The sequence below is a fragment of the Saccostrea cucullata genome, unplaced genomic scaffold (assembly GCF_032062105.1).
Source record: "Saccostrea cucullata isolate Sc308-1 unplaced genomic scaffold, CSIRO_AGI_Scuc_v1 ctg18125, whole genome shotgun sequence".
NCBI classification, from domain to species: domain Eukaryota; kingdom Metazoa; phylum Mollusca; class Bivalvia; order Ostreida; family Ostreidae; genus Saccostrea; species Saccostrea cuccullata.
The window spans coordinates 721-7,768 of NW_026925937.1; the positions used below are offsets into that span (position 1 = coordinate 721).

A 7,048-nucleotide genomic window follows, 5' to 3' on the forward strand; every position below is an offset into this window, starting at 1 on the left:
TTATTTGAGGAACACCAGATCAGCTTTTAAATGCAGAGTCATGAATACTGTATACAGGATTATTTTTGCACTGTGTTATTTTCGCCCTTTTACACTTGCTCACAATTTTGCCCAGTTTTAAATTTGCCAATTCACAGTTCTATTTAAGAAATTATACAGTGTGCTTTGATTTTGCCCTGTTTAAAATTCGCCCAAATGTGAAAAGGGCAAATCGGACGAAAATAAAAATGGGTCGAAAATTTCCCTGTATACAGTAATCATTTTATTAAATGTTTAATTCCCTGAAAATCTCTTCTGCAGACCTAGACCTTACTTTTGTAGGCGCGGTGGACCCAGATCAGGAGGTTATAGATGTCAGGATGGGGGCCATAAAACACAAGATCCTCGTGTTGTCTGGGAAGGGAGGTACGTAATACCAGAAGTAGAACAGGATTCACCAGTGTCAATATACTATAACTGCTTATTATCTAGTGAGATGATTTCTACCATGCAGCATTTTCTTACTGTTCACAGTAACACCCACCTCTGCTTTAAAACTCTTGTTCAAACTGTGAGATAAAGTATCAATTGATATCTATAAATATCAATAGTAGAAAATAGTATACTCTCATGCCTTAAATGGGAAAATTGTGTGAACTATTACCCAAACTTTACCCAAATGTCTTGTATATGAATTGAATTAACTAAAACAAATTTAGAGCTGAAGATATCCAAAATAAAAACAGGGAGATGGTTTGATGGCAAATGAATTGGAAATTCATACATGTCTACCCTAAATTGATATCACTGTTTGATTTTGATATGCAGGTGTTGGAAAATCAACTGTAGCATACTTGTTATCATTGGCTCTAGCTAAATGTCAATCATCTAAAGTGGGTGTGATTGACTTGGACATTTGTGGACCCAGTATCCCAAGCTCTTCTATGTGGAGCACCAGTCTATTTTACAGTCACCATATGGTTGGAAGCCTCTTATGTAAGTATTGAAAGTGCCAGTGCTTTTTAAGTTACCTGAGCCCAAGGCTCAAGTGAGCTTTTCTGATCAAAATTCATGGTCACTTGTCTGTTGTCATAATTTTATCTTTTTCTCTAGAAACATTGGACCAAAATCAATTCAACATAGTAAAGAGTATCTTTGGGTAAAGAGAATAAAATTTTGTTCAAATGAAGGCCCACATCCTCTTCCAAGGCAAGATATCATAATTAAGAAGAGAAAATAGTGGGGTGACTGGGGTCATTGAAAAATTCTTCTTTCCAAGAATAACTTGGCCTCAGACTTAAATAAGCACTTATTGACATAGGGTGGATTCAAGTTTGTTCAAATTAGGACCCCTGAGGATAGGCTAGGACAGCAATGTCCATGACTTATTAAAGTTTTACATTGAATATAAAGGAAAATAAACAGTAAAATTATGATCAATAAAATTTATTTTGAAGCATCCTCAGGAAGTGTATTCTAGTTGTTCAAATCATGACAGCTTCCCCCCCCCCACTTGGGTTATGGTGGTGCTGCAATGGGTGATCAAAGTTTTACTTAGCAAAATATAAGGAAAATACATTTCAAAATCTTTTCTAGAACAGCAAAGCCATGATTAATCAGATTTATATGGCACAACCTTAGGTGTTAATTCAAGTTTACTTAGTACAAATCATGAATCTTCAAAGTAGAGAGGGCCACAGTAGGGGATCTAATTTTTACATAGGAATGCATTAAGTCAAAAGTGAAAAAATCTGCTGCTGAAGAATGGAAGGTCCATAGTGTGACCAAGGTGAGCGTTTCGGCCCATTGACCATTTGTAAAAACTTACTTGTTTTTAGTAGGATATTATAATAAAAATTATCAGATTGAAAGATGGATTTTGAATACATGTATGTATTTATTTTTCATCCTAAACAAATTGAACAATCATTCAATTAACATAATACAACTTTACATGTATATAAAAAAAAATCTGCAAATTTCTAAAAGGATGTTTCACCCCTTTCATTCTTTCTTTTTCATCATACAAACAACTACTTTTTCAGATCTCCCAATGGCGATATCAAGGTAATGTCTGTGGGATCTCTCCTCGAATCAGATAAAATGTCCATCATTTTCCGAGGACCGAGAAAGACAGGTAATCTGGTATAGTTATTTATAGCTCATGACATCACTCACTCTTCTATGAAATTCCATCTTACATTAAATGCTGATTTTTAATATTTTGCAATTTTAGGTTTGATTAAAAGATTCCTGAAGGAGACATTCTGGGGAAAATTAGATTTCCTAATTTGTGGTCAGTACGTCATGGACATAAGTATACTTTGCTATGTATTATGTCTTCAGAAACAATATATTTTTTGAGATTTTAATACATATCATTTCTGATAAGAATCTTATTTATATAATAGTGTTGCATTATGCATGTACTATGCCTAAATAGTAGGCAGGGGTTGTCACATGGTGCACGAGCCGGAGGCGAGTGCACTATGTGTCAAACCCTGCCTACTATTTTGGCATAGTACATGCATAATGCAACACTATTGTTATTATTATGCTGACTGTTGTAATTATTTATGCGGCAATCCATTTGACTTTTTCCTGAAAATATCGGTGCTAACACAGCGCACTTGCAAGAACTCATTCAAAATCTTCATGCTAAAATTGGTTGCATGCTTAGTTATTTTGGTTACTAGTATTATTTCTAAATAAGTAGGGATTTTCTGTCCCAAAGCAACTCATCTTTATTTTCTGTTTTGTTAGTAAGACTTATTTATTTGCAGACGTCGATTCTTATTGATAATTTTCTTTTACATCCTTCAATCAAGCGTCATATAAAAAAGCGTTTTAATGACCCTACGAAATCAGTTCATCTAATGATCTATATGTAATTAGTTTGAAACTTTGTTGTACACATTAATCTAAGGTTCCTTAGAATAATATAACTGTTTTCAAATAATATTTGTCTATTTTCTCCTACTTGTGTCAATCGTATAAATTAAGATTATATATTCAATAAAACACTCCTAATCAGTGATCGTCTCTGTGGCGTAATCGATAAGGCATCGGATTGACAATCTCATGGTCATGAGTTCGATCCCCGGCGTGTGCATTGAAGAATTTTATTCAGTAAATAAAGCCGTGCACTATTTCGGCATAGTATGTTTACGCTATATAAATCCTTAGACCACTATGCGAGAATAGTAGGGTATGGGTTATATAGAGACAAACTGACAGGAAGCATAATAATGTTCAATGGTAAGCAAAACTTTGTTAGTTTGTGGGGACATAATTTCTTGGGTAACTCATTTTTACAGAAGATTCAATGAATAAATTTGTTGACAAAATAATTGTTCAGGGAGATGTAACCCACGAAATCCACAAACATTGGTCCCCACAAACATATATGATTTCACTGTACATGTAATAACTGTTAAGAATCTTGTTGATTTTTAATTCTTATCGAGCAGACACTCCCCCTGGAACAAGTGATGAACACATGGCGATTGTCAAACTTCTGAAAAATGTCAAACCAGATGGAGCCATCCTAGTTACCACTCCTCAGGAGGTTGCCATGGCAACCATTAAAAAAGAAATCAATTTCTGTAAGAAGATGGGTTTGTCCATCCTGGGGATTGTAGAAAATATGGGTGGCTTTGTCTGTCCTTGCTGTAAGGTTAGTGTTATTGTCTAAGAAGTTTTATAATGAAATTCATTTAAATGGAGCTTAAACATACTTGTAATACAAGTTTAAGCAACAGGCAAGTTGCCTGATTTGGCTATATCCCAGCAGGCACGCAACGTTGTTTTAACGTTGAAAGGAGGTGGAATATAGGTTGCAACGTTGATCAACTATATTTCAACGTTGAGTTTTCAACGTTAAATCCTCAACCTTTTTTCAACGTTGAAACAACGTTGAAGCTGCAACATATTTTCAACGTTGAATGTTCGTCGATATTTCAACGTTGAAACAACGTTGAAGCTGCAACATATTCTCAACGTTGAATGTTCATCGATATTTCAACGTAGAAACAACGTTGAAGCAGCAAGATATTTTCAATGTTGAATGCTCATCGATATTCAACGTTGAAACATCGTTGAAGATTCAACATATTTTCAACGTTGAGTATTTTCTGATATTGTAGAATTTAAAAAAAAGATTTAAAAATGCAAAGTTGAATGTCTCTTGATTTCAACGTTGAAACAACGTGGAAGATGCAACATATTTTCAACTTTAGGAAAGTTAGGAAAATTTATCGTTGAAACAACGGGTAACGAGTATTGAGCACTTTCGTTTTTAAGTTCAAAATATAAAGGTGTCTTTAACTTCTAATCCATGCGATTTTTCACAATATGCACACAGCTGTATGCATTGTTAGGAAATATTATATATATTATAATTATACTTAATAAATGAAACGCATGCATTATAAATTGATTTACTCAAAAGAGTTGTGCCAATAGCTACTACCATTATAATTTTTAAATATGAGTTTATATGAAGCATGGCATCTACATTTAACACTTCATTATAATTATGTTTCAAAAAGGTTATTTTCTTTTTAATAAATTGTGAATGCTATTTTTTTTAAACATATTTATAAAATATGTTAAATATCAACTTTTAATAAATAATATCTTTATCCAACATCTCGCTGTAATTCCATGTTACTTTAGAATTAATAAAAATAATTATTCCGAATTAATGTTCTAAAAATAAGACTCATATAGATCCGTGCCGTATACTCTTGAGCAGAATGTACGTATACAGAACCAATCTAAGAAGTCTTATTTTATTAGATTGTGCTTTTGTTTGTGTATTAATTCTATAATCTTTCTTTTTACAAAATATAAAAAAAATTCAAATAAACACATAAGAATTTTCACACTGACAATTAACCCCGGTCAAGTTGCATTACTTAAGATCCACTCCCCAAAAACCTTCGAGCTATCAGATAAGGAGTGCCTCTCGCTTAGTTGGTCAGTTTCAGTGTCAGGATAACCTTGTTATGCAATTTTCTTGCTGGGCAGAGTATAGCTGTTTGCAGCTTATCTAGGTCAAAATTTGAATTCAACTGATGGACAAGAAGTGCGCGTTTCTTTGCTGTTCATATTTCATGTGTTTTTCAAGCTATATACACAAGGATTAAGGCTGGAATATCAACTTCTGCTCAGTAAGTATTATTTCCTTTTCATGAATTTAAGAAATTAAGTTTTTTTAGTATCTGTTCATCATTTAATTCTTGTTTTATAAGTAAATTTGAATTCTGAGTGAAATGCTCATCCTTGGTTCGTGTTTAATGTGTTTTTTGATATTCATTTGGTTATGAAATATAAGCTAGTATACTAATATATTATACAATTTAACTAATTGTAGTTCGTCGTAAGGTTCAATCAACCAGTGGTGCAGGGAATTGATTGTATAGTCAGCCTTGATTGCATCAGATTCTTCGCCCGTGAAATTGTACAAAGGAATGCAACATTTTGTAAGTACACTATGTATATGTATGTCTATAACATTTTTCTTTAGTAATAATAAATTAATTATTTATAAGCATACTCATACGAATTTTAACATAAAGTCAACTATAATTCTTTTAATCGTGTTAATTAAATCCAAGTACCGGAATATATTCCTTTGTCTGATTTTTTAAATCATTCATGTATATTTATTTTTATCGTTTGAAATAACGTGTTACGTACATTTTATCGAACAAAGGGCTTTAACATCTTTATTTCTTTTATCAATAAGCTTTTGCTTAAGAGGGTGGATTCTCCTGTTCATTTCTTTCATTCGTGGGACTTAACTATATGCGTGATTAAAATCAATGGATCCGCCACTTTGTGGAACTTAGAAGTGTAAGGCAGACGCGTACTTTTAAGGACCTGGATGTGATTACTGTGACCCACGTGCACTTTTCACTAGGAATATAAATTTTGTCAAGCAGTGATTTTTGAGATTCAGTGATTGAATCCAAATTGTTTGCCTTAAAAATACATGTAAAATAAATTCTCTCACAATCATAATACTGGATTACAACTTATATAAATATTACGCAACTTGAATAAAATTTTTTATTAGAATTTGAAATGTATTTGTTTATAAAGCGAAATGTAATATGAATTCAACGTGATTTCAACCAAATATCAACGTTTGTACAACCGAAAAATTTCAACCAAATCTCAACCTAATTTCAACCAATGTTTACTTTTGTCCAATGTTGATATTTGACGTTGAAACAACGTTGAAGCTTCAACGTTGCCTCAACTTTCATTTGCAACCAAAAATCAACCATAAATCAACCAAAAATTCAACCCATTTTCCACGTTTATTCAACGTTGAAAATTGACGTTGAAGCAACGTTATATCTAAACGTTTCCTCAACTTTCATATGCAACCAAAATTCAACGTTGATTCAACGTTGAAGTGCAACGTTGATTCAACGTTGAATCAACGTTGAAATGCCTGCTGGGATCCTTAAAAATTTTTATATGACCATCCATATAACATACAAATAGACCCACTGTGAAAGATTCTCGACATTAACTGGGATTCACACATGTAAAGGCACGCTTACTTTCATCTTATAGAATTTAAATGTAATTTTAGCACAATCTTTGTTTAACCAGCCATTCGAAGATTATGTTAATAGCTTAGTTAATAGCTTCCTGTGAATTTTTTTTTATTTTTGTATTTCTCCTCTGCCAGGAAATGTCGGAGCTCTTTCCTGGGAGTGGAGTTACCTCCCTTGCCAGCAGCCATGGTGTCCCTGTTTTAGGGCATCTACCAATGGATCCAGTATGTACTGTAGTAATCTTTTCAACTTGTCTTAAATTCTGATGATTCTGATGCTAAAACTCCATAGGCGGATCCAGCCCCCCCCACCCTCGTTCGAATTTTTTGGATATAAAATTTATATGTCCATTATCCTAAAATCAAGAAAAAATGTCTCTTATTTGTCAGAATTTGTCACCCCTGGAACACAATTTGGTCTTGCCCTAGACCCACTGGGGGCAGCCCCCTGGACCCCCATGCCTTCTACTGCGTTCCCCCGTTATGAAATTCCTG

At 33.5% G+C, this 7,048-nt stretch overlaps 1 long non-coding RNA gene and 1 pseudogene across 1 annotated transcript; both read left to right on the forward strand.

Moving 5' to 3' along the window:
* The first annotated feature begins 242 nt into the window (after positions 1 to 242).
* Positions 243 to 6,831, forward strand: LOC134270118 (uncharacterized; annotated as a pseudogene).
* LOC134270117 (uncharacterized) lies at positions 4,806 to 6,289 on the forward strand. The gene is made up of 3 exons (XR_009992729.1): positions 4,806 to 5,153; positions 5,357 to 5,478; positions 5,744 to 6,289. It is a non-coding gene; the product is annotated as an uncharacterized LOC134270117 (long non-coding RNA).
* Positions 6,832 to 7,048: the final 217 nt, after the last annotated feature.